General features: G+C 36.1%; 1 long non-coding RNA gene across 14 annotated transcripts; it reads right to left on the minus strand.

Moving 5' to 3' along the window:
* Window positions 1-1212: 1212 nt before the first annotated feature.
* LOC147557340 (uncharacterized) lies at window positions 1213-21505 on the minus strand. 14 transcript variants are annotated; one of them, XR_015233967.1, is made up of 29 exons: window positions 21381-21505; window positions 21122-21303; window positions 20601-20664; window positions 20325-20405; window positions 15635-17409; window positions 13429-13477; window positions 13233-13320; window positions 12383-12429; window positions 12075-12179; window positions 11204-11293; window positions 11014-11114; window positions 10825-10912; window positions 10472-10568; window positions 9484-9654; window positions 9268-9323; window positions 9096-9168; window positions 8911-8974; window positions 6199-6281; window positions 5310-5413; window positions 5137-5236; window positions 4355-4444; window positions 4129-4200; window positions 3920-4044; window positions 3791-3850; window positions 3643-3715; window positions 3350-3432; window positions 2698-2795; window positions 2051-2155; window positions 1622-1925 (listed from the first exon to the last, which is right to left on the minus strand). It is a non-coding gene; the product is annotated as an uncharacterized LOC147557340 (long non-coding RNA). The 14 variants fall into 14 exon arrangements; XR_015233968.1 differs by lacking the exon at window positions 10825-10912 and adding an exon at window positions 14507-14803 and having other exon boundaries at window positions 9484-9622; XR_015233974.1 differs by lacking the exons at window positions 15635-17409; window positions 21381-21505 and having other exon boundaries at window positions 20601-20723; window positions 21122-21255.
* Window positions 21506-24451: the final 2946 nt, after the last annotated feature.

Here is a 24451-nt window from a genome sequence, read left to right on the forward strand (position 1 = left end):
CCACCAGGAAATTATCCTATTTTTAGGAGCTAATACTCCATAATGCTGTCCCACTACTAATGAAAGAATCCCAATTGGTCAACAATTAAACCATTAAGAAATACACAAAACAGAAACCCCCCAAAATAATCAACTTAAAACCCGCTTCAGGAACCAAGACTTCTGCACGTGTTTCCAAACCCAAGAAAGCAACCGACCAAGATGAAGTCCAAGACATGTACACCAAATACAACTAAGCAACTACTAGACAGAAAAATTTGGAGTTATTATCCAAATGAAACTCAAGACAAAAACTCACTTCAACCACATTTAACTTCAGACTTGGACCCCTTTTAAGAAGATGAATTTACTTCTCTATACACCACCGTTGTCCCAGAATACCAAATTGCCAACAATAAACAATACGTTAAGAAAATTCCTCAAGTTTTATGCTAGCAAGAAACTACTAGAGACCATAAGAAATTTAAACGGTAGCGTTCCCCCGAAAAAGGCCATAAGCGAAAGACGGGGGGATCCATATTTTTGTATCGCTGAGAGATGGAACTGAGTATTCAGTTAACTAGACCTGCTGTTAAGGGCTATAGATGGAGCCCTCATTCTCCTGGTTGCTTCCTCATCAGTGCAGATGGTTCCATGGACACTGTTTCAGCTGGTTTTGGAGCTCTTATTAGGGATTCAGTTGGGAATCCTATTGTTGTTGGTGCAGGGTCGTCCTCCTTGGTGTCCATTTTTTATCATGAGCTTCAAGGTGTTCATCTGGGGTTATCTTTGGCTCTTAAATACCAGTGTTCTAGAGTTGTTATTGCAACAGACTCAAAGATGGTGGCTTCTGTGCTGGCTGATAAGAAGCAGCTCCCTCCTCTGGATGCTTGGCCCCTTTGGGTGCAAGTTAGGCAGCTTTGGGACTGTTTTCAAGACTGCAGTATTCATCATGTTGTGAGGGAGCTTAACCAGGCTGCTGACCTCCTTGCTAAGCTTAGGCCTGCTGATGTTGTTGAGTATGATATTGATTGCCTCCCTGATAGGCTGGGCCAGATACTTAAAGATGATAAGAATGGTTGAATTAGATTGAGAAGATGTTGGCCTTAATGCCTTGTGTTTTTGCTTTGAGGCTGTTGTAGCTTGTTTTACTTGGGTCTGGGCCCTTTCCAGCTTATCAATGCAAAAAAATACTTACGTAACTAGATAAAATAAGAAAAGACCCCTTCAAAGGAAACTAAAACGCACCTCCCTGGAGTTAGTCCAATTAAAAATCCCTGGAAAACATCAAATTGCTTGCATTATTACAGTTTCTCAAACAATGACAAAAATCACAGAAGCAAGTTCAGATAAAGCCCCCTTCACAAAGTTGACTTGACAAAGTTGACCCCAATCATCGAAGCAAACCATTAAGAATCAAATGGGTACTTATATTATTGAGAACACCGTAAAAAGAAACGAACTAGGATGATTTTTTAACCGTCGCCTCCTTGACATTAACATGGAAGAATAAGAGTAGTCGTCCCATCAAAAAGATGACTGAGAAAGAGAAGAAAAACAAATACGTACATCAATCAAGAAGATATGAAGAAAAAACAAACTGAAAGAAGAAAGTTCAATTAGATAACCGTCTTTCCACAAATAAAATGAACCTCGCCCTTAAATAGATCACCATTAAAACGCAAGAGTACTTTTGGGTATTGTAGGCTCCTAAAAAATTTAAGTAGATTTGTTGTTTCTATATTTACATAACTAACACATTCATAAAGCAGAAACAAGGACGAAGACTTCCACAAATAGATGAGAGGAGAACCCCGCATTTCACATAACAATGTAATGTCTCCCTGGAATAAGTATGATGTTCTATGCAATCTATGGAGAACATGAGACCCCCCTTGAGAGGAAACCAAACACCACTCCTCGGAGCAAGTCCAATGAGAAGATCCCTGGGAGAATAACAAATGGATTTTGCATGTTTCAACTATTACTAATCTAACAAGGATAAAAGTTCAAGCAAATTAAGAGAGACCCCTTTAAATACATCACCATTAACACCTCATAGTTGACCTACCAAAAAGACCCGATCACAAATATAAGCATCGCATGAAGGTATAACATAAGCCTTCCCCGTCGGAATACAGGAAGAATGGGAATAAATATTCCGTCAAAGGGACCTCTGAGAAAGAAAATGAAAACTGAAGTTACCAATTTTACATTTAAAATGATCCCCCTAAGAAGTAAGAACTGAGAGGAGAACGCTAAACTAGACAATCCCCTTTAGAAATAGAGCCCAATCTTCCTCGTAAGTAAGACTACCCGCAGGTGAAGGTTTTTTGCTGTCACTCTTCTTCTTCCATACTTTGTACATATCCTTCTCTCATTATTAATACTAGTTCGACGTTTCAGAGAGAGAAAAAAAAATTGTTTTAAGTTCAAAGAAGTGTGCTACAAATAGGAGAAAACAACGATGACTTCAGAGACATACTCAAATTTGATCTCAAGGTTGAACTATAGATGACCGAGATGTTCTAAAGTACGTTGATGCAGCCATACCTATTAACATGAATGGATACCTAAGCTCGGTAAAGAAAAAACTCAAGCCAGGATAAATTCCAAATAAACATAGACAGTAACTTAAAAACTAGATCATGTTTAAGTTTCTATACCGCCATATTTCATACAAAACACAGCTGATCTTACTGTTTACCAGAAAACTACCTTTGAAGCCACACAGCTGGGGCTCAACTTGAAGAACATGAATCTGTGCTTTCCCCCTCAAGAGCAATCCAATCAATAAACATGAATCTGTGCTTTCCCTGATCAGGAGAACTAAAATAAATTATGTCCATCAATTCAAGTAGGCAGCCTAATGAAGATATATAAAGACACTGAAACGGGAAAGTTCAATTAGAAGGAAAACAAAAGAACCCAAATATTCAAGAGAAAACCAATACGACAGGAGAATACTTCAGGTACTTGCTGCTCCTGCAAGTATCATTAGGTTGATAGTTTCCGTACGAGAAGGAAAACCCGGCACAGACCGCCATGAGAACACCAAATAATTATTTTAATTGCTTCAGGTGGTAAATTGCAGCAACAACCGTAATGCAAATCTCTAAAAGTGAACTGAAAACTACCGAATTGCTACACAAACAACTTAAAATAAGGACTGCCCCCAGACAGACCAAAAGATTTTTAAGTGCAATCATCCACTGAAATTTCTCTCGAATAGTACTAGCAACTAATATCTAAAAGACAACACATAAGCTACCAAAAATTGGAGTCCCAAAAATGAAATTCCACAGCCATATCTAAAAGACAGATTGATTATCAATATTCAAAGAAATATAATCGAAGGAGAAGAATCAACCGTGCTAGCAAGTAAGAAGGGTCGGCACTGTTAACTTCACTCAGGTATAACGTGTATAGGGAACTAGCAACAACTCCATCTCCCTGCATTTATAAAATAAAACCAACAGAAATTAAGAAAATTTAACCCTAATTGCACAAAAGACCAATACAGTTCATGTCCTTGCATTTATAAAATTTACCCTAAATGCACAACAAGACCAATACAGTTTAAAGGTCGATGGAACACCAATATATTATCATTTGGGGAGACAAAGATAGAGCGAGATGTAAGCACAAAATAATTTCCTTTACCTTTCTAATCAAATACTCTTGATCAATCAGCCACAGTTTTTACAACTTTACAATAAGCGTCGAGTTCGTGAGCCTACAATGATAAATCAGTAAGAGAAGAAACAGTCTGAGAGCATTTCCATAAGTTACACTTATATAAATAACTCACTTGAGAGAAGTGGCAGGACAGAAATCTGAAGTCCATTATAATTCCACATAGCAACTATTGCTGGTGAAAATATAAACATCACGAGTGAATAAGAAATAGACAAAAAAATTTATAACAACCAAAATTTACCTTTCCTTCAATACACCATTTTTCAAATCCATCTCCGTAGGAGCACCAAGCAGCATGGATTCATATTCACTTAAAGGGCTTTGAGAAGTACTCACTAGCTCTTCTCCACTTGAATGAACAGATCCCTAAGAAATCGTGACATACCGTTTTCCTTCAGAGATTTTTGTGTTTAAATATGTGTCAAATGTGGAGGTTACAGTGAGTTATACTTAGAGGAATGTCGTCAATGCACAAAGGGGACTATACTCCTTAGGATTTTGAAAAAGTCGTCTTAGTAGCATCTGAAAAAGGCTCAAAGATAAATGATTTAGAACCATAACTCTTCAAATAACAGAAGCGCCCACAAGTGTAGAAGATTCTAATATCAATTCAGACGTTCAAATGACAAAAGTGGAATGCATATCCAACACGAAAATAACCAAGTGCAAGAGATACCTTAGCACTTGAAATGGTTGTGTCAGCTAGACGTTCGCGAAGGATCAAATACAAGAGTAAACTCTGAACACCAATCACAAACACAAATACCTATACAAAAAACCACCAAACATAAAAACAAACACCAACTACAAGCACAAAGGCAAGCACAATCACAACTACCAACACAAACAAAAACCCAAAACGTAAACATGATAATCCTACGGAAGATTCGATGCAATAACTATAACGACCTGCAACTAAAATGTAAAAATTTATAACAACACAAGCTTAGACTACTACGACCACTACCTAGAGAAGAAGTAAATAAATGTGAAGATGCGATCAAATTTTGGGTTACTTACCTTCAAATTTTCTTTCCGGTTGCTTGTGTGCCATGTAGAGAAAGTGTTATTAAAATATGATTGCATTGACAATGTCTAAAATATGAAAGAAGACCTTTGACTTAAAGGATATGTAAAACTTTGATGGTTAAAGCAATGAGATATTAAGTTTTGTCTTATCCGTGAGGTGATAAAATAAAGCATCTACATATTTACCCGTCATTAATTACGTTTGCACAATCTACTAACATAATTTTCAAATAAGTAAATCCCACCATCTGGAAGGTAGCAAATATAAATCTTAGAGACCTGTACCATGTCAGACAGAAAATGGACGTGTCACTGCTCATAGATTTTTACTGCATGGTTATATTTATTTTTCTAAAACAAAGTATTTCTTCTATTTTGAAATCAAAACACATTCTATCATCAGCAATACTTAAAAACTGAAATACGTACCATCAAGAAGTGAATCGATGAAGGCTTAAGGGCATGAATCAACAATACTTAAAAAGGAAAGCAACTTGATTCTTGTTGGCTCTTCCATCGGCCCGGTAATCTGCATCAAAAGCTACCAATTCAGCAGTGTGTTTGTCCTCTCACGGAGCCCCAATGGCGAAGTACCAACATACCTTCTTCATCTTGCCAAACACCTGCTTTACACTTCAGTTCCTCCTTGAAATTTCTCCAGCACAGTCTAAATAGGTCTAAAGAATTTGCAGACAAATAGATCTTCCTACGTGTTTCGGAAGAATTTGCAGACATTAATTTTCCACATTACACTAAACTTTTAGAAGAAACGAAGTGAAAGTTGGGGTCCACCCATGCTAGCAACCAGTAAAGGTGGCCATTGCATCAATGCTCGTATTTACCTTATCGGATTCATATAACAAAAACAAAATATAGAGCCAAGGCAATTTCATTCTATTTTCACAACAAGACCCATACAGTTAAAACACCTTCATGGTTAAAAAGCAAAAGCAATTTAATCTTAATTACAAAAAACATGGAGTTTATAAGTTTATTACGTCGTCAAAAACTCCATAGACGTATATCACTATGAAATTAAGTTTAGATCATCATAGTTGCCCCAGCTTAGATGAGGGCCTCTTCCACTTTAATCTTATTCGAGGAACAAGACTCACAGAGACAAAAGGCATATTATCAACTAGGTCTTCTCCGAAACTATGCTAAATTTTATATGTCGATTGTGTAACTCATGGCTATTTGCTTGGTCCTCATTGTCCAGGTGTAACGCCCCAAATCTAGATTTCCACGTCGGCCGCCATGAAAATCTAAACTCAAAGCATTTCTCCGCGGAACAGTAAACATAGTCGATATATATCCATCATAAGAGACAAATAATATCAAATGTGAAGCTCATAAGAATTAATAAATCATCTAAAAGAAATCCATTAAACTTTCTTAACTCAAACAATGTTTCTAAATCATCGACACGTAGGTCGGACAAGAACGCATGAAAGAAATAAGTGCCTAGGAGGAGAAACTCCAAATAACTACCTAAGCTCGAAAGCGAAAACTAAGAAGGAACTCTGAGCAGACGAACTGAGATCAAACTGGTGGAAATCCCATGTCCCTGTCACCTGAAAAATAGTAGGCTGGGTCAGAACCCAGCTAGTAGATTTCCAATTACCTAAGGTCTAAATAGACCAATTCAATAACAAAACTAAGTATCGAACAGAAGAAAGACAATAACAAAGCCTATTGTGTTACACCTTTCGTGCCAACACCACTAAAGTCAACCTGTTACATGGTTGAAGAGATTCATACAATACAACATTCCTTTTAGAGGGGCATAACCAATTTTGAGGTCCACGAGACAGCTTCACTTAGCATCCGTGTTTGCATTGACTTAAACCTCTCGATAATCCATGGATACCTCCCAAAAAGGGGATTCGTGCAACACGAGCACAGTGCAACACGAGCACCTTACATATGAGCAGGAGGCGAGCCAACCTGTAGTTGGTAAATTACTTCTCACCCTAGAAATATGTGGTCCACAAGAATGATCTCGTGTTTGCATCGACTTAAACCTCTCCCAAAAAGGGGATCCGTGCAACACGAGCACAGTGCAACACGAGCACTTTACATATGAGCAGGAAGCGAGCCAACCACCGATTAATTATGGATTGCAACCGTCAATCCATATTAGAACTCAAGGCCCTGGTCCACTGGGTTGTCCAATATCAAATTAACAAACACGTGTTTGCAATCGACCCACATGTCGAGCCAACCATCCTTAGTTCTATCCATTAGCGGAACTCAAGATCATGGTCCACCAAGTTATCTAAATATTACATCAGTAACTAGTATTTGCAATCGACCCACATGTCGAGCCAACCATTCTTGGTTCCGACTAGCCTATGCTTTATAGGTTAACAACCTAAAGCAATATATCACACACAACTATTGATAGCACTTATGCTTCAATATCATACAAATCATCTCATACAATCAATTATCAATATCAATAACATAAGCACAAACAATTCTTAGCATCTAGGCTGCTGTCCGGGTGTATTTATACCAAGGAATGAAAAATCGACATATTTCGGTCGAAATTGCCGAAATATGTCGGTTTTCCAACTTAGTGAAACGAAACATCACTTACATATATTTCGTGCATGATTTCGGTCGAAATCATTGGAAATTTCGAATTATTGTAGTTAGATTTCGAAAAATCCAGTCTAACTACAGAAACCTAACTTAAAGAACCCAAAATCAAGCATAGTTACCTTCATCTCCATCTTCTTCATTTTTTTTTGTACAGTTCTTCATTATTTCCTCTCATATCTTTAATAAATCTCTTCATTTCTTCTTGAAATATCTTTGTTTTGGCAAGAAAACCTAGAGAGAGAAAGAGAGGAAGGAGGAGAGTCGGCTGAAATGAAATAGATTTAGGGTTTCTGGTTATTAGGGTTTCTTCTGGGTTATTAATAATTACCCCCTATAAATTAGTTTTTGTTAAAGTTAACCCCCTGCTATGATTGTAAATTTCTAAATCAACCCTAACATTAACAAATTAGCCCTATTATTAACCCTATAGTAATATTATTATTTTTTGGGTGTTATTTATAATAAATAATTCAATTTAGGACCCCAATCTAACTACTTTATTGCAGATTAGTCCTCAAATTAACGAACTTTGTCACAAAGTCTATCAACTTTTTTCACTTTTGCCCCCTACATCATGTTTTTATAACAATTGTTTTATGTAGGTCTTATTTTCAATAAATAATTCAATTTCAACATATTTTTATCATTTTCCTAGATTGTAAAATTTCCACACTGACCGAAACGTTTCCACGAAACGTTTCCACTTTTGGACCGACCGAAATTTTCACCGAAACCGAAATTTCATTCCTTGATTTATACCATACTTATATAATCTAAATAACCTAGGTTGTTGTCCGGGTATATATATATTCCATTAATATAACTATAACGGTTTAGGGTTACAATATTGTTGTTGTAATTAGTTTCTAATCATAGTATATGTCTATTGTAAACAATAATGGTTCAAAGCTATTATAGTCCTACTGTACAAAACTAGGTTAAAAATTAAAGAGGGCTATGTAAACTCTAGGGAAGAAGAAACCTACCTGATAATGAAGCAGAAAGATGAAGAAACCACACCCTTGCAAAGCTTTTTGATCTTCCCTCTTAGTCTTCACTTTCTCTCACTAGACTTCATGTTCTCTCTCTCTAACTATGTTTCACCAAGAAGTACATAGGGAAAGAGATAAGAGTTGCTGTTTGGGTTATTTATTAGGTGGGTCTATTGCTATATAGAATCCTAGATTTTGCTTTAGGGAAAGTGGACCCTAAATCCTAGATTTTGCTGTTTGGGTTATTTATTAGGTGGGTCTATTGCTATATATAAATGGCATCTTGCTATACGCGCCCCTTATAATACTTAAGGATGTTACACCAGGACTGACAAAAGCACTCGATTTCAAGCGCATCACAATTTCTAACTCTATGAACCTACATCTGTCATACACAAAAAACCAGAAGTGTTCTTGATCATGAACAAAATCATTACTGCATCTTTAGAACTTACAAGTTCAAAAGAATAAAACAAGTTGTATCAAACAATTAATAAATCTGAACTACACAAACTCGCTTGATACAAATGCTAAACGCAACTGAACCAAACGTTAGAGAATTGAGAGCTTTAACATCGAAATTACTTGATAAGGGGAAACTTACTTTCATGCATGTCTCTTCCAAAATAAATTCTTGGCCAGAGGTAAGTGTGGGGTTATTAATATTACTGAAACATATTAAAAGATAAAATAAAAACAGAAGTTGTTAATCTTCCTTTATCATTTTGAAGAGTAGTGTAAAACGTACCAATCAATGAATACGGATGCCTAGTACCTACAAATTGTTACCTGAAATGATCAAGTTAATTCCCAATCTTTCAAAATCTATTGAAATATAATGCAGATCCATACCAAGACCATTCTGCAGCCAGAAACATGAAAGCATAAGGCATCTAAACTTATATCAGCTCATGTGATGGAAAAGGTTGATAGAAAGATATGAATAACATGAAAAACGTACAAGCTTTGATTGTAATTACTTCTGCAGGAGCTACCTAGTCATCCTTGCGGCAACCACTGGAATATAACATAATGATTCAACAACGGTCATAGCTTATTCAACTTGCAGTCAATTAGGCTATATGATCTTAACTTGTGGCATCTCTACCTATTCAGTTAGCGTCTACAAATACCATTAAAAGGGACAAAATACAAGTAACCACACAAAAAAAAGAACCTTATCATATGGCGGTCTGAGTTTCCAATCCACCTTTCAGAGAAATATGAAAATTGTAGCTACTTGTAATTTGAAAAGCAACTACAACGACACCGCCAGGGTGTGTCCTTACTTGGTGAAGCCACGAAGCAAGTCCTTACTATCAACAAAAAACTTCCACCCATGTTATCCCTAGAAAAGATCAAATTTAAGGTTTTCAAGATGCTCAAACAACATTTGTGGTAAAAAATAAAAAAACACAATCATAAACATATCAGGACTTCTTAGGTTGGACATCCAATTGTTGTCGAGCATGTCCCAGGATACAACAGCAAGTCCTTACTATCAACAAACTTCTAAGGTTCTACCCATGTTATACCTGGAAAAGATCACATTTAAGGTTTTCAAGATGCTCAAGCATCATTTGTGATCGAAAATGAAAAACGACAATCATAGTTACCAGTAATAGACCAAAAACATGTCACTGGGATTGAGAAGTCTTATAAGCAAGATACTGAAAGTCACGATGGACCCAATGAACATTTACAGCTTTAGCAATCTAATAAGCTAAAATCTGCACTGAATCTCTCCTTACCCATGTTTCGTTGAAACTAAAAACATTGTTCAAGCCTGACAATGAAGACCACCTCTCTGGGGAAACAAGAAAATTTTCCTTACATATATAATATTGAGTGGAAATTTTTTTGTTTCCCCCAACCCCGCCACCACGATTTCTTCTCCACGTTGTTAAAGGTCATTGGCAAACAAGATATATCAATTAAAGGATATCTAACAAAATGAAAAATACTATAACAGTAAAGGACATAAAATAAAATAAGCTGCGTTTGTAGACTTAACTAACCCAAAAATATTCCTCAATTGAAGGCTTGGTCGAATAGAAACCAAGAGATCTTGGTTTTTCATCTACTGATCTACCATTATCTATTAATACAAAAACTCTAAAAGGAGATGAGATGAGGTCATGAGGAAACAAGAAAAAGATCTCCACCTGAAATATACCACTTTCAGAAGCCAGAATCAGAAACGCTTGAAAGCATCAAAGCTTTTTGGCAGAACATCATGCCTCTAACTGAAAATCTGATATACTGCATAAGACTGAGAGCAAGTTAATACCGGCTTAAATTTTTTATTTAAAAAAAACGTTTATACTTTATATGCAACCAATTGTGTATTTCTTCCATCACAGACAAAATAGGTCTAGTTAGATCCTCCTATGAGCTTCAACGTTTATTGGCAGAACAATTGCAGACAGATTCTCTAGGAGAAAGTGATAGCAGCTGAATTATTAGTTACTCTAACATTTTGATCGAAACAGAAAATAAGTGGAAGGACTGTTCCTACCATTACAGGGGGGATACAACAAGTTTCGTTTAAGCACAAGAGAAAAGTTGACTTCTAGACAGCAGATCCTTGCTAGCGTCGCCAAGTTCTACAGTTTGTTTACTGAATCATACTTCTCTCTTGGAGATTCTACCATCAACTGAAATGCAAAACAAAGAACATGGAAAAAGAAAAACCAGATTGAACAACCTGTTCCTCCACTTTCCTCTACATGGTGGAGATTCTGCCATCATGTGTAATTATTTCTAAGTTCCAACATATTTCGCGGTAATGATACCTTCTTGAAGACACTGAAAGCGAGAGCAGATTTAAATACACAGGAATAAAACAACTAGTTTCCCCGACAACCACCACATTGAGAAAAGTTAAAACGACTCACATCATTCAATAACATCGTATATATGCTCTAAGAATTCAGATTTCAGCCCCCGATACGAAATTACGCTGCCATATTCAGTGCTATTGGGATCTGAAAGACAGATACAATATCAGTATTATACAAGCAAACTCGGAGAAATGAAAAGAAAAGTAAGGAATCTTCCTTGCTAAAAACTAAGGACGACCGACAGCGTATCAAATTCAGTTAGTTATATGATGTATAAGGAACAACTCCATTTCCTTGGATTGATAAAATACAAAAGATAACAACCGTAAAATTTCTACAAAATGAGAAGATACCTTCTCAGCAAGAGCTGCAAGGAGTCAGATTTGTTAGCATGCTTAAATAAAACCAACAACAGTCAATTGGATAAATGAAGTGGATTTCAAAGTTATGCGGTCAATCAATAAAAGTAATTGCAAAGCTACACAGTCTAGTAAATTTCTGTGTAAGATTTTAGCATTAGGAAAAGCTTCAGACAGGTTGATTATCAATATTATACAAGAATTGAAAGAATCACAATTCAAAAAAAGAATTGAAAGAATGGAATAAAAGGCAAGGAAACAACAATGCTAGCAAGTAAGAAGGGCGAGAACAGTTAATTTCAGCCAGCCATAAGCTGAGGTCTTCTTCCCTAAGACTTCTTATAATTTTTTTCTTCAAATTGCAGCTTGAATCTCCTACTTGCTGAAATGTGTAAGACAACTGAATATCAAATGGTTAATAAATTTCTTAATGGCAATTCCCCATTTATCTCAAATGTCTCTCATAAAACAAATGTTCAAGAGTCGATTTGCAGTTTAAATTGAGGTAGCAGCTTGGTTATCGTTCAAACAAAATTATTAAATAAAGAATCCAACTGCCTGCTTACCTCTTGCTTCTTCAGTCGAACGAGGAAACTCATTTTTCAACCGAAACGACCCGATCGCATGAGAGCAGAATCCAAAATTTCAACATGATTGATTGCAGCTATAACCTGAATATCACGAAAACCGTCAGTAAAATATTTTTACTAAAATGTGAAAGGTAGACATTATAGTTTACTATCAATCAATGTGGCAAACACAAACAAAGGCCGATAAAAAGTTAAAACCTTATAACGTATGTTTTATCCAGTATGCATTAATTTTGGCATTAAATCATTAAAACAGTTCCAACTTTTCTGACACCTAGGATTACCTTAGTTGGGAACTTATATTGATCCTTGGTTGTGAATTAGAAACTTCCTGCAGATAAACCAGGACATGTCAGTCAATATAATGATGCAACTAGAACAAAACCCACATAGGAATCCCCCGTCAAAGATGATTTATTATCACAGCTTACATTTGAATCAAGAGGGTCTAATTTGCTCATACTCGAGAATATCTATGAAGAAAAAGTCGGGATTAATCCTCGAGTACACCCCGACTACTCCTCAGTCCCCATCTTGCCGACTCGACTAGCGGCCAAAACCCTAGTCCCGTGGAATTCCGAGTAAATCCCCGACTCGGTCCGACTAGGACCGAGTCGACTAGTCGGGCCAGTCGAGATTATTTAGCTGATTCTTTTTTTCTTTTGCTCAAATCGACAAAGGTGGTTTAGGATTTGTTCATTCGGCTTCTTCACCCAAATTCTCTGGCAGCAAGTGATTGCAGCTGAGTAATTTGTTACTATAACATTTTAATACAAAGAGAAATGAAGCGGAAAATGATATACATGGGCTACAACAACAAGTTTCATTTAAGCAAAAAGTTGACTTAATCATACTCTGCCGGGGCAATGATTTGAGAACAACCAACAAAAAAGTGTTTACTGAATAATACTTTTCCTTTAAACCATCAAAATGCAAAAAAAGAAAACGCAGGGTCCATTTACCGATTCTTATGTGTCACATGATTACTTTTAACCTGTTCCGCAGCAGTTATACCTTCCTAAGGATACTGAAAGTGGAACGGTACTTCTAACAGCAAATTGATAAAACACAGGAAAAGAACAATTCTTAGTTTTCCCAACATTCGGGACACAAAGAAAAGTTTCAACGACTCACAATATTTAATAACCGCACATACACGATTCAAAAAATCAGACTTCAGTCTCCAATATGAAAGTGTGTTGCCATATTCAGCTACTGGGACCTGAAAGACAGAAAGTTATGAAGACTATATTAAGCACATTAGAAGAAATGAAATGAAAAGTGAGGAATTAACATTGCTAGCAAGTAAGAAGGGCAGACAATGTATTACCTTCAGTCGGTTAAAAGATGTATAAGGATCTAGTAGCAACTCCATTTCTCTGGATCGAAAAAATACAAACAACAAAAGCAGAGGAAATTTAATCATACTTGCACAATAAGACTCGTAAAATTTCTTCAAAATGAGAACATCAGCAAAAGCTGCAAGGAATCAGATCTGCTAACATGCTTAATTGACTATAACAATCAACTAGATGTCTAACCTATGTAGTCTAACAACGAATAGAATTTCAAAGTTGCATGGTCAATCAATAGAAGTGATGATTTCAAAGCTAAGCATTCCAAACAATTTCTTTGTAGGATTTTAGCATTTGGAAAAGCAAGTTACATTCGCATGTAAGAGCGAAAGAATTCACGTGTCAAGTAAGAAAATAATAGTGAGTGAGTCACAAACAAGCACCGCAATAACACACATGCATGCACCTCATCTAGGAACAATTACAAGAAAACACAAAAAAAAACTCCGACCTACATCACAAACACTTATACAAAGACAAACACCAGACACAAAACAGATACACCATAAAAAACCACAACAGCAAGCGCAAGCAGAAACAGAAACACAAACACAAACACGTTCCTGCCTCACCGAAAACGAAATTAGGCACCACGAGCCAAGCACTCCAAACAAGCTAACTGAATAAACCAGTACAAAATCACTAGTTCACTAAAAGAACCCCTTATTTTTGTAAAGGACGTAAAATCTTAAGAAGCGCTCAGTGCTTGCCTGGGTGTAAATGATGGTCATCCGGCCGAAGAAAGCTAGACACAAACACAAACACGTTGACAAACACAAATGAACACATAAACACAAACACAACCACAACCACCAGCCTAACCACAAACACAGACATAACTACAAACACAAAGAAAAACACAATCACAAAGACAAACACAAAAAAAAAACACAAACACAAACACAAAGCACAAGCACAAACACATGCAAGGAATGAAATGTTGGTTTCGATGGAAATTTCGGTCGGTCCAAAAGTGGAAACATTTCGTGGAAACGTTTCGGTATGTGTGGAATTTTACAAATTTGCGGAAATGATAAACTTCCATGAAAGCACCTTAACTAGAGATCCTCCTTCAAACCCCGTTCAAGGTTACCAACCGTCAGTGTGTCTGAATGTTGATCGCGGCCACCCCCATATCCTGAACACAGTTACATGCAATCACATCTTAAAGGTGGAAGAGATATAACATAAGAGAAACATTTCTTCGATGGAACAAGCTAGTATGGAAAACCCCCTCCCTTTGAAAAACCAAACCACTTCTCCAAGTATTTAAATCCTGACGGTTTGGGATAGGAAACAATACAGCCAAGGTTCTCTTTATAGAGGAGAAGGGAAGCCAAAATGATTGAGCTGAAGAAACACAAAAAAAAAGAGAAAATAATTAACAAATAGAGGGATTTGAAGCGTTACTTTTTCCATAACAAATATCCCTAGGAAACAGATCACCTATCTACAATGCGAGACATCGCCTCGAAGGAAAAAAAAGCTAGAAGAGGTAAATTGATTTGCACAAAAGGGAAACACCATTTTTTAAATAAATCAGCATTGGAACACAATATGTGCTATGAAACTGCAATTCCAGTCAAACCACAATCGCTAACGAAAATTTGAAAATGTTACTATTTTTTATTCTATTGTTAGCAAAGAAGAACAAAAACTTGCAAGGTGAGAAAGCTCCATTAACTAAATAATTGCCTTGAGATGAAATCCTGCCTAAACGGAGTACTCTACAAATTTTAGAAAACCAAAAGAAAATCTACAATGCGGTGAATATAAACTCTATTCACTTATAGATTTACTTTTTTGGTCAAAAAGTAAGAAAAAAATGCAACAAGGATACCTTAGCTTATGAGGAAGACCCCAAGTATGGAATAGATTCCATTAACAACCCCACCACTATCATAAATAAACTCAAATACGTGTTGTAGTTGGACCCAGTGACAATAAGAGTACACGAGCAACAAGCCAACAACTTAAAGCGTAAGAGCTTATGTTACACACAAAAATCGCTAGATTCGTCAGGCAAGGTGCAACATACAGACACAACTAAAATGAGATCAAATAGAATTGCCAAAGCTAATACTCTCAAGTCTGTAATACAAATCAAAGTTAAAAAGAAAAATCTACCAAGCAGTTTTCACAAAGCAAAAGGTAGAGAACTTAGGCACCATGGATTTATACCTAATGAATCAGCAATAGGACTCCAAATACTTGCATAAACATAATGGAGGAAATCAGTTCAGTTCGAAACTTTCTGGCTCATTAAGCCAGCACCGAAAGCTTTTCTTTATTCGTTGGACTTGGAATTCCACATATCCTACATCAAGATAAGACCATCAACAATTTACCGATTTAGATCACCTGGACACGACACTTTAAAACTAAAAACATATGAAATTATATCCTGATGTCACTAGGCAATATACTAACAGTATCCGGCAATTTCCAGTAACTTGAACAAGAAAGATTTTCCATTTTGTAAAACCGATCCAACAACTTTTAGAACCAAAGTAACAGTTACCAACTTTATCATAAACATTTGGCTTCAAATGGAGTTGTCTGTCTGAAAATAAATGTTATCAACTTCAGAACCTTATCCGCACATAAGTTATAATCACATAATTAGGAAGATAGCCAACAGAAAACATTTTTTTGGTTAAATAAACTAACAGCACATTTGAAAAATCCATTGCTAGTAATGCCTAAAAACGGAGAAGAGCAAAATCATCATGTACATTGAAACAAATTGCGTATTCAGAGAAAATAAGCGAACATAAACCTTGATAAAAGCGCAAACCTATGATTAGCATAAAACTCAAAAAGACAAAATCGTCATGTATATTGTAACAAGTTGGGGTAATATCGACATTGTCGAATCAAGTCATTTAGGGTTCAAACTCAAGAATTTTCTGTTAAAGCTTACCATAGGAGATCGACAACAATCGAGCCAGCGCAATTGTAAAGAAACAATTGCGATACAAACGGATCAAATTTTTTACTTAATATGTTGACTCAAACAAGATGAGAAACACATACCAGAGTTCTTCCATTTCACTCTTGCTTCTTATCCGAGGAGAATGTAAGACTAACCAATGAGCATCGATGAAAGGAAATTGAGAAACAGAGGAAAGATGAGATCTCTGCCTAATCAAATATACAATCTGTGGCAGATGTAATTCAAAGTCCAACAAGAGAAGAAAAATTGCACGAGCTGTAGAAGTGATTGTAGTTTAGTAACTCGAGTATGTGTCTTTGGCCTCGTTTGAGGAATTGTACTCTAATATTAGGCTACTGATTTTTTATCAATAATTGTGTATTGGTGTGCCTTACTTACTAGCTGTTTTCGATGTACTCACATTCCACAAACAATTAGTCATATAAGTTTATTTTGTAGCATTTACCATAGATAGGGAAACAACAGTGATCCCTTGCAGTGTCCGTATTAAAGATAGTGAATTATTTCTAGGTTATATTCGGGTTAAGATGTACGAAACCTATAGGTTTCAAATGCAGTCCATTCAATATGCTTTTGATCTAATATGCATGAATAATATGGCAAAGATTTCGATCTACAAGCCTGTTTATGACGAAGAGGATAGCAAGATTTGGTTGGTAGATGACAAGGACAGTCTCTTGGTCAGTCAATGTTATAAGAGACTGAATTCAAAAGAGCCAGAGAGACAATTCAGATCTATAGCCAAACTCACATTGGGCCAAGAGCCTAACTTATTTGGATTTCATTTTGCAATGGGAGAACCTTATAAAGTAACTATTTGTTAAGATTCTCCTTTGCCATGTATTCTTTTTCCCCCTCCAATGATTAATTCAAATTTTCAAAAAAAAAAATGCCATGAGGGAGAGAAGAAAAAGACTAATTGCAGATGCAGGAGTTCATACACCAAAGTCGAGTTGCTACATCGTCCGAGACAAGAAAATCAATAGAGGATCCCCTCAAACTGCAAAATTAACAAATATCAGGGATAAGTGAGATGAGAAAAAAGGACTAGGTCTAGTTATACCACCATAAACAATTTCGTTATATCACATTTAACTACAGCAACCACCGAGCAATAATTGAACAAACAAAATAAAGTCCAACAAGATGGATGTCATAGCTGGCTAAACAATGAGACTACAAGAGCAACAAGCCAGCAAACAACTCTAAGCATTAAAACTTAACGATACATCCAAATACCATCAGTACCAGAATAGTAGTATATATCTTAACTCTTAAAGAAAGGAACAACCGACAGACACAGCAAAAGTAAGATACTAGAATTTCCAAGCCAAAAGAAAAGCAACCTATTAGTAATCGAATGGAAGATCTTTAGTGGCAAGCTAGAAGAGAACTCGAGACAGATCTCTTCTATAAGATACGGCATGCTAGAAACCAAATAAGAAATTTAATGGTAATGCCTTATGGGGATACGAAAAACACGGGTAGTTGATCTCCGGATGCATCTAATAACAGTAAATTTCAAGGAATTTAGGTTAGCAGACGCCGTGATCACTTCAATAATAAATGACAATCCGAAACATTGTCTGGAAGTTAACCCCTAAAATTTAAATAGTGTGGATTCTTGTTCGACTCTCCAAATATTACTAAATCACTAATCTATCTTACGCAAGGAACAAGCAATTGGCACATCTAAAATAAGATAAAGTAGAATTTCTTACGCGAAGCCTTTTTCTGGGCTCGGAGCCGGCAACTTCAAGTCTAGAACTTGGCTTCAGCAGAGTTAAAAACATTGTTAAGTTGTGAGTGTCGCACCACCTCAAGACTTGACACAACTCATAACTTAAAATAGACACAATGACCACATTGAAACAACTATTAACACGTCGCACCTCAGGACTTGACACAACTCATAACTTCACATAGACACATTGACCACAATTGAAACAACTACAGAAGCAGAAATGAGTTTGGAGGCAAGATAAGTAAGACGGTCATAGCCGGCTAACAATAAGACTACACGAGCAACAAGCAAAAAACTCGAAGTGTTAGCGCTTATGTTGCAAACAATCAGCACTAGATTATGTTTTAGGCAAGGAGCAAAACACTGCACACAGCGAAAATAAGATCAAGTACGATTTCCAGTGCAAACTTAAGTTAGTAACACAAACCGAAGTTGAAATGAAAAATCTACCAACCAGTTTGCACCAAATGGAGCTCCTACAATAGCAAGCAAATCTTCTAATATACCTTTATAAGTCAGAAAATGAAGGAAACGAAAGGTAAAGAACTAAAGAACCATGTAGTTACTACTCATGGATCTGCAATAGGACTGCAAATACTTAACTTAGACATGATGAAGCATAAAACTCAGGGTGTTTTTTTGTGTGAACAGTCAGCAAATTGTGGTTCTCTCCACTACAAAATTCAGGAAAGTAGTTCTGTCCACTCAACATATATCGGATATAGATAGCAGAATGTCCACGTTGTCTACCCTACAAAATGTATCCCTAAGTTTAAGCACACATCATTTGTAGATGTAGTGGGTAATTGGGAAGCTTGGATGTCGTGAGTCGTATCCCTGCCTCCTCAACTACGGTACAGTTTTCCATCTTCTTAATATATTTGTTCAAACTTTCAAAAAAAAATATGTTAAGTTATCCACTACTCCCAATTGAATACAGAGTTGAAGTACATTAGAGTATTAGTCTTGTGTGCCGTCTTCGACCAAAGGAACAATAGTCCTTTGACATCTTTGGTCGCCACTACTTAAAAATTCCATTATGACAGTTTCTCTACCAACAAATTTGATTTGGAAACAGATTGACTTACTTCCAAGTTGTGCCCTTAAAGTAGTAGAAGGAGACTGTTTGCTTAAAGTTGAATAAAGATATCTCACACAAAATGACACAATAGCAAGTTAGAACAGAAATCATGCAAATCCCCTACTAAATAATGGATCCGTTTTAAAAAAAAATTTAGTCAGAATGCGGTTTCAAAATGTCCAAGAAATGAGAAGAGGTGACCAGAATAGATTCACCAAACCCAGAAATAGCTTGCCGATGGGAACTCCCATCCTTCCCGCTCTTTGTGATGCACTGAGTATGAACAACTACACCTTAATGTATATCACTGAAAATAAGCTAAAAAACATTTTGTACATTCAATATTGGAGTAAGTACAACTTTAAAAGTCAACAACAATACATAAGGAACTTCAAATAGAAAACACCATCCGGACATCCCAAGTCACTTTTTAGCATAACCCATAGTTCTAGAGTACCAAGGATCAAAGAGTGTTGGACATGGACTGCAAAGGCCTAGGTGTCCTCAAAATAGTTTGATGTAAAAGGACCCCCTTAAAGAAAAAACTGAAAACATCTGCAAGCCCAATTTTTCTGGGATAAAAACTAAAAAAGCAAGAAGAGGATTCCCTCGGCTTTTATGAAAAAAATTTGAAGACGAAAACAGATTCCAGATAAGAGTAACAGAAAAATAGACAAGGTTTAGACCACAGAGTCGTCTAATATAGGATCAACACCTTTACTGGCTTAGACCACAAGTAAAGCAAGTATTTAAGATGATCATGATGTGGGATTGGCATCAGAATCATCTCTAAATCCATTAAAAGTAATTACCGATGGATTAATAACCCCCTTCACTCGCGATTAGAAACTCAAGCCTGATGTGTAGTTGAATCATTTGAAAAAATCCATTAAAGCTATTCCTAGACTGCATGTAGATATTGAATCTACATAAAAACCCAACTGATCAAGTACTACAATCCAAAGTCCAAACCATATATTTTTCTACATAATCAAAGAAACAATTAAACTGAGAACCAAATGAAATAAAAAATTTAGATGCTTGAGATGCAAGCCAAAAACCAAACAGAATAGATTGATTGAGAAATTACATCATGTACAAGTTTCTATACCGACAGATCTGATACCGCAACAGTCATCTTACTTTCCCTCGAGACCTCCTTTCAGAATATCTGGGTTGATTTCAGAACAACAATCAGAGAAATAAATCGTTGTTGGTTTAAATGGTCAATAAAATCATTACACGAGATGATTCAGATGTGGATAGCGTCGTGCATACTTGCACAATAAGATAGGCATCGGAAATCATATCTAAAGGCATTATAAAGAATAACCAATGAAGAACCCCCTTTCAATTTCATACTTACAGTTGAATTAGATTTCAAGTGGAATCATTGGCAATCTCAATTTCCAAAATGGCAGACATCAAATCTGCAGAAAGCATTCGATAAAGAACATAATTTGAACCCTCGTGTTACGAAACGTCTGACCTAAATAACCAAATTGAAAGGAAATTGATAGATGCTTAAAAACATAAACCAAGAAACACAAAATGAAATCAACCTGACAACCTATATAATATAAACACAAACAGAGAGAAACCAGCTAATTAGCTAAAGCTACAATAACTTGAAAGAAGCCAGCAACAGGTACCAAAAAATCAGGAAGAGCGCAACCCTAGATAGATCAGTCAAGGGGAGACAGAGAGAGGGTGCCAAGGATTTATAATGCAAGATTCATTTTGTTTGTGAGGGCTAAGGGTTTCAGTTTTGAGTCTTTTGACCTACCTTCTCCAAACAATAAAGGAAAAAAAAATGAAGGAAACAAAAGTTCAAGAACTTAGGAACCATGGATTTGCTACTCATGGATCTGCAAATACTTAACTTACACATGATGAAGGAAATTAATCCAGTTCGGAGTCTTCTGACCCATTGACCCAGCACCAGAAAGCTGATTTTTGTCCGTTGAACTTGAAATTCCACATATCCTATCAACAAGATGGAGTTCCTGATTTTTATCCTGGTTTGAGAGAGTCGTCCAGTTGCCAGATGAAAGAGATATAAACTCGGACTATTTGACAGATAAAAAATTTATACATCACTTACTCAACAACTTCTATTGTAGACTAAATGAAAGCTGAAACTAACCTGAAAGGCATGCCGAAAGTAGTAAGAGCTAAGACGTGAACAAAACTTCAAACAACAAAGCAATTGAAGGGAAGAAAACGCAAAAACGTGAGCAGTAAATTAAGCATACCCCCGCTTACACTCGCAACTCTCATTTCCCTGTAAATTCTTCCAACTATCTCTGCGTCTATTGGTGTCTTTAATTCCTATCCAACTTCTGAAGCAATTTAGGTAGAACACGACAAGTTAAACATGATCACTTTTACATTCTCATGGATTCATGAATCATCAAAATATCAGTTCCCAGTAGAGAGAGAGTGCATAATGTACGAATATGCTTTTTTAATATTTTGTGAGTAATGCCTGCATATGATTACTTTGATAGTGTCTACAGACGTGAAGAAAGAAAACCTTTGACATATAATATTTTTGCATTTTTTCATACTTCAGAACCCCAAGAAAAGTAGGATCTGCATTGATAAAAGTGGATTTCAAAGCTACACGGTCCAATTGAGATGTTTGCCTGCATGAATATGTGAATGAATACACATGCGCGATAAGAAAATAATAGTGTGGTAAGAAAATTAAACACAACCACAAATACAAAACATAAAAACAAACTCAAACAAACGCAAACCGAAAACACAAACCAAAAACACAAATAAAATCACTCCAACTAACAGAAACATAAAGCCGAACAAAATAGTACTTCATAAAACAATAATGTCACAAACCTCTGGAAGTCTACTATACCTAGAGCTTCAATTAGTTGACACTAAGTCGAGAATTCAACTACCATCAAACCGAAACTCAGTAAGTTTTGTCCTTATAGCGTATGTTTTTGCAGCATACCTTAATAATAACACTAACATAAAATAAAAGGTACGAACATATCATACTTCTAACCGAATATTCAAAAAGACAACAACATATTTTAAGTACCAAAATGTTGAAAGTACACAAAAATAAAACAACCTTTTGTTAGTTTACCCCTCAACCAAGACACTGAAACAAGCTTAAACGACTCATGGCATTTAGTAAAAGACCAAATAATTCTCCAAAGATGAAATCGGGCTACCATATGTGCTTTTAGGATCTGAAAGACATATTAGTTATCAGTATTATACAAAAACACTAAAAGAAATGACATGTAAGGTGCTGAATCAACCTTGCTAGCAGCTAAGAAGGGTGGGCATGGGCACTGTATTAACTTCAGTCTGGTGTCAAATGTAATAGTAACTAGTACAAACCTGGCATTAACCCCTCACGGTAGCTCGAGTTTGAGCTCCCACTTAAACTGATTGTTCAATAACCTACATTGATTCTGAACGTAAGGCCCCTCAAGTTACAACAACAGTCAACTGTTACGCAAAGAAATGTTTAACTTAACTCACACCAATTTTCAACCGTTCAGCAGCCTGATTCATCTCATCCATTTTCTTCTTCCAGCCATCAATAACCTCACATTGCGGAAAAAAAATAAACAAGAGCAGAATAAAAAAGTATTCGTGAAGCACAAAACTTCTCCCGTAGCCAGTCTAGGGCATTCTCTCTTATTCGTAGCAAAGACAACTTAATTAGACAAGGGAAATTAGTTGAAATAGTCCTCCAAAGAGCAACCAGTCAGCAATTTCATTCACCAAATCGAACCTTAATCCAAGAAATTGCATCAAGTCTGACTTACTTAACTGAATCTGTAAAACACACTACCTCTCTCGCCAAATGTGTGCTTCAGGGTTGCTTGTGTCGCCTAAAACCAATATCAACCTTTCACAAACCTTTTTGCTCCTCAAAAGGATAGCAAAGTACAAGTAGGCATTGGTGTACAATAGAACCAGCAAAATAGGCTTCTTATGTTAAAAATATCAAAATCATATAAATATTACAGAAATGGCAACAATAACAAGCAATTTTGTTATACCAGATCCTAAGTTCCTAATGATATCAATTGAAAAATGGGCATTAAATGTTTGAGGTTGCTACAATTGATGCAATCTGAATATTTCTTCGACTCACTTATGGTCAATATTAGAACTTAGAAGTGAGACATCATTATATGCAACAATTGCAACAAAAAATTTCCACATCCTGTAATAGCTTTCTATATTACCATCTTCCAAAGTGGCATCAGCTTCCTATAGTTATCTACCACCTCGATACTCAGACCCTACATAACATGTATTTATACAAATGTAACAATCATAACAACAAGGCTATCCACTGTATAATATGACAAGATCATCCCATTTTTACACTTTTTCCTACTTCAAACCCCAAAGAATACTTGAAAGTAGGATCTTCATACATAAAATGCATTATAACAACTAACAATGAGAAGAGAACGTCAAACAGGCTTTAAAGATGCTCCAATAACATTTACCATACCAGCATTAAGTTCTCACTTCAAACACAACCAACAAAAGTAAGACATTGGAAATCGTTTAGAGGGTTAAAGAAGCATTTTACCTTAATATAAGAGTTTTGCCTGTTGATACGATGCTTTCCCAGTGTATGAGTTGACAACGTCGACAATTTTTGTACCTTTTGTACTATAAGACCTCAAATATACAAGAAAAATAGGATCTTCATGCCAACAACCCTTGGTTGGAGTGGTAAGAGGTATAATCTTCCACCTAGAGGTCAAGGGTTCGATGCACACGCTGAACAATTAAAAAAAAATAGGATCTTCATCAATACATAAAAGCATTTTAACAAGTAACAATGAGAAGGTGTACAGAATATCAAATTTGAGGTTTTTAACATGCTCAAACAACACATATTATTGGAAATTGAGAGAGACAGTAAATTTTGGTCTGAAGTTTGACATAAAAGGGTCCCTATGTTAGTACCCAACAACGATCAAGGGAAAGAAACCTTCGTTATTACTCTGACATAACACCATGGCACAATTTAGCAAATATCACCTTACATTAGAACTCCTTGATATGCAATTTTATCCTGTAAAGATATAATACATAACTCATAATGATCAAGATGATCATTTAAGCATATAAGAGAATAAACCGCAAGAACATGGTCTGAATTCGTGTTTTTTGAGCTTGCACTTTTATACCCCTTGTAAAGAAAAATCT

Source organism: Eschscholzia californica, unplaced genomic scaffold, assembly GCF_041429995.1.
Source record: "Eschscholzia californica isolate CP2 unplaced genomic scaffold, dmEscCali1.0.p SCAF_2, whole genome shotgun sequence".
Classification (NCBI taxonomy): domain Eukaryota; kingdom Viridiplantae; phylum Streptophyta; class Magnoliopsida; order Ranunculales; family Papaveraceae; genus Eschscholzia; species Eschscholzia californica.